Source organism: Bombina bombina, chromosome 3, assembly GCF_027579735.1.
Source record: "Bombina bombina isolate aBomBom1 chromosome 3, aBomBom1.pri, whole genome shotgun sequence".
NCBI classification, from domain to species: Eukaryota; Metazoa; Chordata; class Amphibia; order Anura; family Bombinatoridae; genus Bombina; species Bombina bombina.
This window is the reverse complement of record NC_069501.1, coordinates 754,208,659-754,220,772: the sequence shown is the minus strand read 5'-3', so window position 1 is coordinate 754,220,772 and position 12,114 is coordinate 754,208,659. Positions and strand designations below refer to the sequence as shown.

At 38.2% G+C, this 12,114-nt stretch overlaps 1 protein-coding gene across 5 annotated transcripts in view; it reads right to left on the bottom strand.

The window, feature by feature from the left end:
* The window catches only part of DMD (dystrophin), a 4,487,195-nt gene that overhangs the window by 847,319 nt on the left and 3,627,762 nt on the right, over nt 1–12,114 (bottom strand). The window lies entirely within an intron of this gene.

Here is a 12,114-nt window from a genome sequence, read left to right as displayed (position 1 = left end):
AACATAAAACATGTTCCTAAACTACAATAGAGATAGTTCATTTATCTTTATTTTGCAATTTGAAATATCTGTTTTTATCTCTACCTATGCTGAATATTTCAGTACTTAAATAATGGTTATAGAAAAGCTGTGTACATTTAGAAATATAAAAACACACACTCCTAATTAAGGGCTGGACAGAGAGATCATGAAATGGTAGGTTAATTTTGTACACTGTCCCTTTAAAGCTAAGCACTGTGGGATAAATGCTTGGAATTTCCTTAGGGGATAAAGTTCTGTATTAATGATAATAAGATAATTATTATTGGTTAACAGCAATCAGCTTCCATCCAAAAATGCATAGGGATGAGTGAAATTCATGGTTACCACCTTTATTTAATAGCTGTCATGTTTTGTGGACCATTAAATGGACCAAATTCCCTATGAAATGTTCTAATATGAAAATTAAAACACTGTATACTTTTATTATTTATTTTGTCTCCTTTACCTGTAATTCTAATGGAAAATGTATGCAGGCAACAAGCTTATGAGTTAATTTTATTCAAAGCAGCTACTGGAGCACCCTTTTAAATGGACTGGCCTCTCTGCCTATCCCAGTCCTAACTGGGAGGTTGATTGCTGCTGCTGTATACCTATATTTTCTATAGTCCGTACAAGCAGTGATTTCAACAGGCGAAAGCAGCTAGTTTATATGAAAAAAATCAAGGTAAATTACAAAAAATATGGGTTCAGTGTCCCTTTAATGCAAATTGCAGTATTTTGAAGAAAACTTAGGTCAAAGAATGTCCTTTATGCCTTCTTTATGTAGAGTGAGACAAGCACAATTTCACACAAAAGCAATTGGTCTTAAAGGCCCTTTATCTAACTGAAGTTAGGTTATTATTTAAAGGCATATGAAACCCACATTTTTTCTTTCATGATTCAGATAGAGCAGTCAATTTTAAGCAACTTTCTAATTTATATCCATTATCATTTTTTCTTTGTTCTCTTGGTATCTTTATTTGAAAAAAGCAGAAATGTAAGCTTAGAATAAGCTTTTGATAATTGATAATAAATTAGAAAGTTGCTTAAAATTGCATGCTCTATCTGAATCATTAAAGAAAAAAACAGAATTTATGTTTACCTGATAAATTTCTTTCTCCTACGGTGTATCCGGTCCATGGCTTCATCCTTACTTGTGGGATATTCTCTTCCCTTACAGGAAGTGGCAAAGAGAACACACAGCAGAGCTGTCCATATAGCTCCCCTTAGGCTCCGCCCCCCCAGTCATTCGACCGACGGTTAGGAGAAAAAGGAGAACCATAGGGTGCAGTGGTGACTGTAGTTTGGAAAAATAAATTTAAACCTGACCAAATGCCAGGGTGGGCCGTGGACCGGATACACCGTAGGAGAAAGACGTTTTCTCCTACATTGGTGTATCCGGTCCACGGCTTCATCCTTACTTGTGGGAACAAATACCAAAGCTTTAGGACACGGATGAAGGGAGGGAACAAGTCAGGTAACCTAAACGGAAGGCACCACTGCTTGTAAAACCTTTCTCCCAAATATAGCCTCCGAAGAAGCAAAAGTATCGAATTTGTAAAATTTGGTGAATGTATGCAGTGAAGACCAAGTCTCTGCCTTACAAATCTGTTCAACAGAAGCCTCATTCTTGAAAGCCCATGTGGAAGCCACAGCTCTGGTGGAATGAGCTATAATTCGTTCAGGAGGCTGCTGTCCAGCAGTCTCATAAGCCAATCTGATGATGCTTTTCAGCCAGAAGGAAAGAGAGGTAGCAGTCGCTTTCTGACCTCTCCTCTTACCAGAATAGACAACAAACAAGGATGATGTTTGTCTGAAATCTTTAGTTGCTTGTAAATAGAATTTTAAAGCACGAACCACATCAAGATTGTGTAACAGTCGTTCCTTCCTAGAAACTGGATTAGGACACAGAGAAGGAACAATAATTTCCTGGTTAATATTCTTATTAGAAACAACCTTTGGAAGGAAACCAGGTTTGGTACGCAAAACAACCTTATCTGCATGGAACACCAGATAAGGTGAATTACACTGCAAAGCAGACAATTCAGACACTCTTCTAGCAGAAGAAATAGCAACCAAAAACAAAACTTTCCAAGATAGTAACTTAATATCTATGGAATGTAGAGGTTCAAACGGAACCCCCTGAAGAACTGAAAGAACTAAATTTAGGCTCCATGGAGAAGTCACAGGTCTGTAGACAGGCTTGATTCTGACTAAAGCCTGTACAAACGCCTGAACATCTGGCACGGCTGCCAGATGCTTGTGCAACAAAACAGACAGGGCAGATATCTGTCCTTTTAAAGAACTAGCTGATATACCTTTCTCCAATCCTTCTTGGAGAAAAGATAGTATCCTTGGAATCCTAATCTTACTCCATGAGTAATCCTTGGATTCACACCAGCAAAGATATTTCTGCCATATCTTATGGTAAATCTTTCTGGTGACAGGCTTTCTAGCCTGGATCAGAGTATCTATAACTGATTCCGAAAACCCACGCTTCGCTAGAATCAAGCGTTCAATCTCCAAGCAGTCAGTTGCAGAGAAACTAGGTTTGGATGTTCGAATGGACCTTGAATTAGAAGGTCCTGCCTCGAAGGTAGCTTCCATGGTGGAACCATTGACATATTCACCAGGTCTGCATACCAAGTCCTGCGTGGCCACGCAGGAGCTATCAGAATTACCGAAGCCCTCTCCTGTTTGATCCTGGTTACTAGCCGGGGGAGAAGAGGAAACGGTGGAAAGACATAAGCTAGATTGAACGACCAAGGCGCCACTAAGGCATCTACTAATGTCGCTTTGGGATCCCTGGACCTGGACCCGTAACGTGGAACTTTGGAGTTCTGACGTGACGCCATCAGATCCAGATCTGGAATGCCCCATAGTTGAGTTAACTGGGCAAAAACCTCCGGGTGAAGTTCCCACTCCCCCGGATGGAAAGTCTGATGACTCAGATAATCCGCTTCCCAGTTGTCCACTCCTGGGATGTGAATTGCTGATAGATGGCAGGAGTGATCCTCCGCCCATTTGATGATCTTGGATACCTCCCTCATCGCCAGGGAGCTCTTTGTTCCCCCCTGATGATTGAGGTACGCTACAGTCGTCATGTTGTCCGACTGAAATCTGATGAATTTGGCCTCCGCTAGTTGAGGCCATGCCTGGAGTGCATTGAATATCGCTCTCAATTCCAAAATGTTTATCGGGAGAAGAGATTCTTCCCAAGACCATAGACCCTGAGCTTTCAGGGACTCCCAGACCGCACCCCAGCCTAAGAGGCTGGCGTCGGTCGTGACAATGATCCACTCCGGTCTGCGGAAACTCATTCCCTGAGACAGGTGATCCTGAGACAACCACCAGAGGAGTGAGTCTCTGGTTTTCTGGTCCATTTGTATCTGGGGAGACAAATCTGCATAATCCCCATTCCACTGTTTGAGCATGCACAGTTGCAATGGTCTTAAATGAATTTGAGCAAAGGGAACCACGTCCATTGCCGCAACCATTAGTCCTATTGCCTCCATGCACTGAGCTATGGAGGGTTGGGGAATGGAGTGAAGAACTCGACAGGTGTTCAAAAGTTTTAACTTCCTGAACTCCGTCAGAAAGATATTCATTTCTACCGAGTCTATTATTGTTCCCAGGAAGGGAACCCTTGTGAACGGGGACAGAGAACTCTTTTCTATGTTCACCTTCCACCCGTGAGACCTTAGAAAGGCTAGAACAATGTCCGTATGAGCCCTTGTCTTGTGAAAAGACGACGCTTGTATTAAAATGTCGTCTAGATAAGGTGCTACTGCAATGCCCCTTGGCCTTAGTACCGCTAGAAGGGACCCTAGCACCTTTGTGAAAATTCTGGGAGCAGTGGCCAATCCGAACTGGTAATGTTTGTCCAGAAAGGCGAACCTTAGGAACTTATGGTGATCTTTGTGGATAGGAATATGCAGGTACGCATCCTTTAAGTCCACGGTAGTCATATATTGACCCTCCTGGATCATTTGTAAAATTGTCCGAATGGTTTCCATTTTGAATGATGGAACTCTGAGGAATTTGTTTAGGATCTTTAAATCCAGAATTGGCCTGAAAGTTCCTTCCTTTTTGGGAACTACAAACAGGTTTGAGTAAAAACCCCGCCCTTGTTCTGGTATTGGAACTGGGTGTATCACTCCCATTTTTAAAAGGTCTTCTACGCAATGTAAGAATGCCTGTCTCTTTATCTGGTCTAAAGATAAGCGAGACATGTGGAACCTTCCCTTTGGTCTTTGAATTCTAGAAGGTACCCCTGAGAGACAATTTCTAGTGCCCAGGGGTCCGGAACATCTCTTGCCCAAGCCTGAGCAAAGAGAGAAAGTCTGCCCCCTACTAGATTCGGTCCCGGATCGGGGGCTAATCTTTCATGCTGTCTTGGTAGCAGCAGCAGGCTTCTTGGCCTGTTTACCTTTGTTCCAGCCTTGCAATGGTTTCCATGCTGGTTTGGGCTGGGATGCGTTACCCTCTTGCTTAGTGGCTGAAGAGGTAGCAGCTGGTCCGTTCCTGAAATTGCGAAAGGAACGAAAATTAGACTTATTTTTAGCTTTGAAGGGTCTATCTTGTGGGAGGGCATGGCCCTTTCCCCCAGTGATATCCAAAATAATTTCTTTCAACTCTGGCCCGAATAGGGTCTTACCCTTGAAAGGAATATTAAGCAATTTTGTTTTGGACGACACATCCGCCGACCAAGATTTTAGCCAAAGTGCTCTGCGCGCCACGATTGCAAAACTTGAATTTTTCGCCGCTAATTTAGCTAACTGAAAAGCGACATCTGTAATGAAGGCATTAGCCAACTTCAGAGCGTGAATTCTGTCCATGACTTCATCATAAGAAGTCTCCTTCTGGAGCGAGTTTTCTAATTCCTCAAACCAAAAGGACGCTGCCGTGGTTACAGGAATAATGCAAGAAATTGGTTGAAGAAGAAAACCTTGTTGAACAAAAATTTTCTTAAGCAAACCTATTTTTTTATCCATAGGATCTTTGAAAGCGCAACTATCTTCTATTGGTATAGTCGTGTGTTTAGCTAGTGTTGAAACTGCCCCCTCTACCTTAGGGACCGTCTGCCACGCGTCCTTTTTGGGGTCAACAATGGGGAACATTTTCTTAAATATAGGGGGGGAACAAAAGGTACACCTGGTCTCTCCCACTCCTTAGTCACTATATCCGCCACCCTCTTGGGTATCGGAAACGCATCAGTGTGTACTGGGACCTCTAAGAATTTGTCCATTTTACACAATTTTTCTGGGACCACCAAAGGTTCACAATCATCAAGTGTAGCTAGGACCTCCTTAAGTAGGGCGCGGAGGTGTTCTAGCTTAAATTTAAATGCTATGGTATCAGGCTCTGCCTGCTGAGAAACTTTTCCTGTGTCAGAAATTTCTCCCTCAGACAGGCCCTCCCTCACCGCCAAGTCAGATTGATGTGAGGGCACTACAGATAAATTATCCTCTGCGTCAGCTTGCTCATTTTCTGTGTTTAAAACTGAGCAATCACGCTTCCTAAGAAAAGCTGGCAGTTTAGATAAAAATGCTGAAAGAGAATTATCCATTACTGTCGCTAACTGTCGCTAACTGTTGCATAGTAATCATAATTGGTGCGCTAGATGTACTGGGCAACGCTGGCGCGGGCATAGCTGGTATTGACACAGAAGGAGAGGATAGCAAGCTATCTTCACTACCTTCATCTAAAGAATCATCTTGGGCTATATTTTTAAGTGTGATTGTATGGTCCTTAAGCTGCTTGGACGCTATGGCACACTTCACACATAAATTTAATGGGGGAACCACCTTGGACTTTGAGCATACAGAACATAGGCTATCTGAAGGATCAGACATGTTTGACAGACATTAACAGAACTTCAATGCAATAAAAATTATTTTTTACAAAAACATTACTGTCTCTTTAAATAATAAAAGTGCACACTTATTACTGAAACATCAAAAAACCATCAAATAAACATCCGATTTTAATGAAATTTTCACCACAGTGTCTTAATGCTTTGAAAAGATTGCACACAAGTTTTCAGACCAATTAACCCCTCAATGCCCAAACCGGAGCTAATAACAGTTATTAACCGGTTAACACAGTACAGTCCCCTGCCACAGCTTCCACTGTGGCCTTTACCTTCCTTAGGGATAATTTTGGTAGCAAATAAGCCTCTCTGGAGTCCTTTTCTGAGCCTCTGGACTCCCCACGTGATGCTGCATGCACTGCCTAGTCAAAAAACACTGCGCAATTGAGGCACGAAAATGAGGCCTCCTTTCTCTTCATTCCAGAGTGGAGGGGCCTTTCTGACTAGAATAGGTGTCTAACTAAGTGCCAGGCGCAAATTAAACCCCAAAAGTGTTTTAAAGTTCGAAAAAACACCTTATTTATAGCCAAAAACATGCTAAAAAGCAATCGATTAAGCCCACAATTAGTGTCAACCAGCATAGAGCCCTTAATATAAGCCATCAATTTATACTGAGTCTAAGAAAAATGGCTTACCTATCCCAGAGGGAAATTCTGACACTCTTCTAGCATTACATGCTCTTGTTAGAAAAATGACTGATCATACCTGAAGCAGTTAAGCCTGCAAACTGTTCCCCCCAACTGATGTTCTCTGGTTTCAACAGTCCTGCGTGGGAACAGCCATGGATTTTAGTTACTGGTGCTAAAATCATATTCCTCTTAGAAGAAATCTTCATCACTTTCTGCTGCAGAGTAAATAGTACAAGCCGGCACTATTTTAAAATAACAAACTCTTGATAGAAGAAACAAAAAACTACAACTAACACCACATACTCTTTACCACCCCCGTGGAGGTGCTACTAGCTAGAGCGGCAAAGAGAATGACTGGGGGGGGCGGAGCCTAAGGGGAGCTATATGGACAGCTCTTCTGTGTGTTCTCTTTGCCACTTCCTGTAAGGGAAGAGAATATCCCACAAGTAAGGATGAAGCCGTGGACCGGATACACCAATGTAGGAGAAATTTGGGTTTCATATCCCTTTAATATGCTCTTTAATGGCTATGTCCCTGGACTGCCAATTCTAATTTAAAAATATATTTTTAAAATTTCTAAATTTTACACTTCCTTTGTATGTAAAAATAGGAGTTTTCGATCTAGTAATTTCCACACTTTAGAGCCTATTCAGAAAAGTGTGGAGAGATCATACTTTAGTAAATAGGCTTTCCTGAATTCCACAAGAATTAGTGGTTTCTCTCAATAGAGATACATATCTCACCTTAGGCGGTATAACTCATTATGTTTGCAGAATCCTTACTCAATATACATGGTCCATTTATTGTGAGAGAATAATGTTTTTTTTTCCAGTTTACTACCATTCTAGTAATTATGCTGCAAGGCAGCTTCTCCGTGTCAAGGAATCAGTTTACTTTGTTGATTTCACTGGAGCTAAATGCTTTTCTGACATGGAGATGCAGTCTCATAGCAGACTGAACAAAAGCATCTATCTGTCTTTTTGTTTTCTGCAGGGTGGCTGCAGGTTTAAGAGCTGAAGAATAAAAATGAAAAGTTTTAATAAGCTCTGCAGTGTGAAGTGATAGAAATAATTGTATAGAGCTCCATTTAATTGTACCACCCTTGAACAAAAGATATTATTTCACTAGGGATTCATTAGTTTCCTCTATGCTTTTGAAATTAGTATTTTCTTTCCTTCTGTTTTACATTGTAGATGTTGGCATTTAACTCCAAAAGTGACATTTTGTATCTCCCAGGAAATAAAATGAATTTATCAGACTAGCACTGACAAAGCGATACCAAAGGGAAGCAGACCAGCATTGATAACAGAATTATCCTAAATGAATGTCTAATTTACAGCTAACGATTCTAAGCTAATTTTATTGAATTCTTGAACTTCTCCTACAGTATGTGGGTCCTGCTGAGAAAATCGAACATGCATAATATATGACCTGCCAAACGAACAAGTAAACTACTTTATTTAAGTCTTTCTATTTGTCACATGCACAGGAGCAATAACGGCATTATGTCCTTTGTTTTAATAATGTATATTGATTGGCTCATTTAAGACCTAGGACGAGATGCTTTAGGAGATTGCAAGATACAGAGGTGTCATTAGTACTCTCAAACAGCTAAATTACAGATATTATCAAATTAAAAGGCTGTATGAAATGGAAAGTACTGCTTTTAATTATTTACGAAGTAAGTCAGTCATTTAATTAAATTATGAGCTTTTTACTTTTATTATTCTAATTAAATATAATTTATATCAATGTTAAGACATATGTGATTTCTGATGTGTTATTTAACAATATTATGTTGATTTTAGATTATAGTTGTACTGGCATAGAATTATTACCAGTATATGTTAATGTAATCCAGAATCTGGTATTAATAATATATATATTTTATTATTATTCATTTTATTATTATGATTATTATTGATAGCAGTTATTTGTAAACAGAATCCACATATTTTTATACAGAAATTCTGCTATTTCACTAACCATCAATTATAGATATTTAAATTCCTTGTAATTTCTAAGAAATATATATTATCATTAAAGGGATGTGAAACTTAAAATTTGTTTTTTTACAAGTTTAAAACACTTTTTAGTTTACTATTATGAAATTTACTTGGTTCTTTACTATACTTTGTTGAAGAGTATACCTAGAGTGTGCTCACCTTGTTGTCGCTATTTAATTATTGTCCTACGTAAAGGGTTAATGTTTCCCGTTTAATGCTGAATGTCCCTTAGCAGTTTACATTGACCCGATTTGTTTGCTTCAAGCTTCCTAAATCTTTCCCATGGTTTATAATTTGTATCTCCCATTGAAATCAATGGGAATCACTAAATGAGAATTAGCACCATGTTTACCATGTCACTTTACACCTTGCGAACATCAATCAAAACCTTACAACTTACAAAAGGATGCAAACAGATCAGGCAAATAGTGTGAAAGTGTAACAGAAACCAAATCCCTTTGTAAAGTCTCTAAAGTATGTGTAAAATGACACTTTTGCAATCTGAATGCTGTGTTAAACAAACTGAATGACATTCATATACAGGAATGATGGGTATACTTGTCCATTAATTATGGGCCAGATTACAAGTGGGGCTATTTAGCACTTTCGCTCGAGCGTAAACTTCCCTAGAAGAAAGTTTTTTGCAGATGAAAGTTATTATTTATTGTAAATATCTATCATCTGTCTATGCAGTATATATATATATATATATATATATATATATATATATATACCTATATAGCTATTACTATAGATATATAGGTATAAATATTTATTTTACATTATCATTATCACATATATATAGAAAAATATATTTAATAATAAAAATGAATTATGTGAATAGCATTGCGTAATAAAAGGGTCTGTCAATCACCCTAATTGAGCAAGCTGATGACCCCTGCTTCTTACATTGAGGGGAGCAGGCTCACATGTGCAAACCTGTCCTATAAGGGCTTAGGAGCAGTTTATACTGCTTCGTACATAGAAAGTCGTGAAACCACTAAGTGACTAGCTTTAGGACATAGTCCAACGTTGAGGAACTCACTTTACAGACAACATTTTCAAAACTTCACTGTACAGACTTTAGTGTATAGAAGGATGTTTCTATTTGCTGCAGTCTTTACCTGTAAGAAGATTTTGGTTTTAAACAAACAAGACTGAATAGCAAATACTTAACTCTTGATCACAGCAATTTGCAGCTTTGCATTTAACACCTGGTGATTTTTTTCGTGAGCTGGTAAAATGTAATGCAATAGTATGTATATAAGTAACACATTGTGAATGTGCTTTTGCACCCTTTATTTGCTTTATCTGAGACATTATTGCCTATTTGAGTGCCTTTGTATAGGTCTGCTTTGCATCTTTAGCGTGCTTTGTGGATTCTGATATCCTGTTGCCTTACTGAATAACTGCCAAGTACTGATCTTCTGTTGCAGACCTATCCTAATGTCTGCTGCACTAATGAGCTAATGCAGTGATCAAACAACCATTATGTGGAATGTAGCAGGATAAGGCATCTGGAGTTAAATTACAGGACAAATAAGCAAAACAAATAATTAAAATATTTTTTTCTTTCTATGTACAATTAAACATTTTGGCCTAGATTACAAATGGAGCCCTTAATTGTTAGTGTTTCTGAGTGCTAACACCACTCACATTAATAGCATTCTTATTCTTGTGGTATCCTTGATATCCTTTCTTGCAAAGTATCCCTAGGTAAGGCTCAGAAGCAACAATGCACTACATGGACATAGAATGCTAGAAACATTGAATTTGATGGCAGATATGAACCAAAAGGCCCATCAAGTCTACTCCTATTACATGTTACTGTTTTCTTAGGATAGCCTTATGCTGCTGATTGGTGGCTGCACAAACATGCATTTTGTCATTGGCTCACACAATCTGTACAGCTAGCTCCCAGTAATGCATTGGTTTTTCATTCAACAAATGATACCAAGAAAATAAAACTAATTAGTTAAATTGGAAACTAAAAATAAACATTTGGGAATTCAACTCCCTTTAGTGCATTTTCCAAGGAGTTTTATTTTCTTTAACTATTAACTTTTTCTGAAAGGATAATCCACATATTTATAACAACTTACTAAATGAATAATGAAAAAGATATATAAAATGAACCCGGGAGTGTTAAAGTGTTTAGTTATAGTATATAATAAGCAGCAGTAACACCTCTATTCTTCCAGCATGACAGCTTTGTGGCTATTAATAGGTTCTGAGCGTGTCAATGATAAGTGAAACATCAATTTTCTATTTTTATTTTTTAAATCAACAAAAAACACCATAACATTATCACTTTGCAATTAAAGACTCAAATTGAACAGGGAATACACTTTTTCCTACGCTGGAGTAGAACATATTTGGGACAGTCTAACTGTTAGTTCTGTGATGAATACTACTGTGTACAAGACTGGAGTTTGAGTTATCTCCTTACTACTCTCTATAAAGTCTTACTTTAAAATGTTAGATTTAAGAACCCAAACTGGTTATTAATGTCACAAAACTAAATGTGTTGCTTATCATTTAAGCTGTTTTGGTTGGCATTAGATTTAAAAAACAAAACTGAGTGATAACCAGAGGCCCAATTAACTACAAATCAAATAACCAGAGATCTGTTATACAACAGAGCAGATAGCCAGAGGCCTAGAAACCACAAATTTAACTCGCCATGAAGATTTGGTATTTTAAAGGGACAGTTTACCCAAAAATGCTCTCACTTTTAATTTGTTCGTAGTGATCCATCTTACCTGCTGGAGTGTATTAAAAATGAGCTTGTTTACCCTTATTTCGGCATTTAAAATAGCTGATTTAGCCTGTGGAATCCTCACCTATACTGAAAGTTTCTGGTCTTAAAGGGGCATGAAACACAATTTCTTTCTTTTTTAAATCAGAGCATACAATTTTAGCAACTTTCCAACTTACTTCTATTATCAAATTAGCTTAATTCTCTTTGTATCCATTGTTAAAGGGGCAGCAATGAACTACTGGGAGATAGCTGAACACACTGGTAAGCCAATAATAAGATGTATATACAGTATGTGCAGCCACCAATCAGCAGCAAGCTCCCAGCTCCTCAGTCTACCTAGGTATGCTTAGGTAAAATTAGAAATTAAATAAAATAAATAAATTGGAAAGTTGTCTAAAATGGTATGTTCTATCTGAATACTGAAAGAAACATTTTGGGTTTCATATGCAATGTAAACACAGCCAGCAGAAGAAATGACACTCCTGGTGGGGTGTAGAAGAGATAACTAATAAAATGATAAGTTGCCATTATTCTCTCTATTGGGCTTTGCTTTGCAAACAGATATATGATAAGGAAAAGTGATAACATTAATGAAATCTTATTTTACCTACGCTCAACCCATTGTAATAGACTGTGGTTTCAAAGCATAAAACCAGCAATTTTACATTATGGGAAGAAAATATTTTGCTGTATACTGTCCCTTTAAGCAACCAACCAAGGACCAAACAAATCTATAATTAAAAATGTTGTTAGTAATTTGTTCCAGAATCTTACATTCCTATATCTCTCTTTTAAACCATTTACCCTGTTTCTCGCTTTCATTCC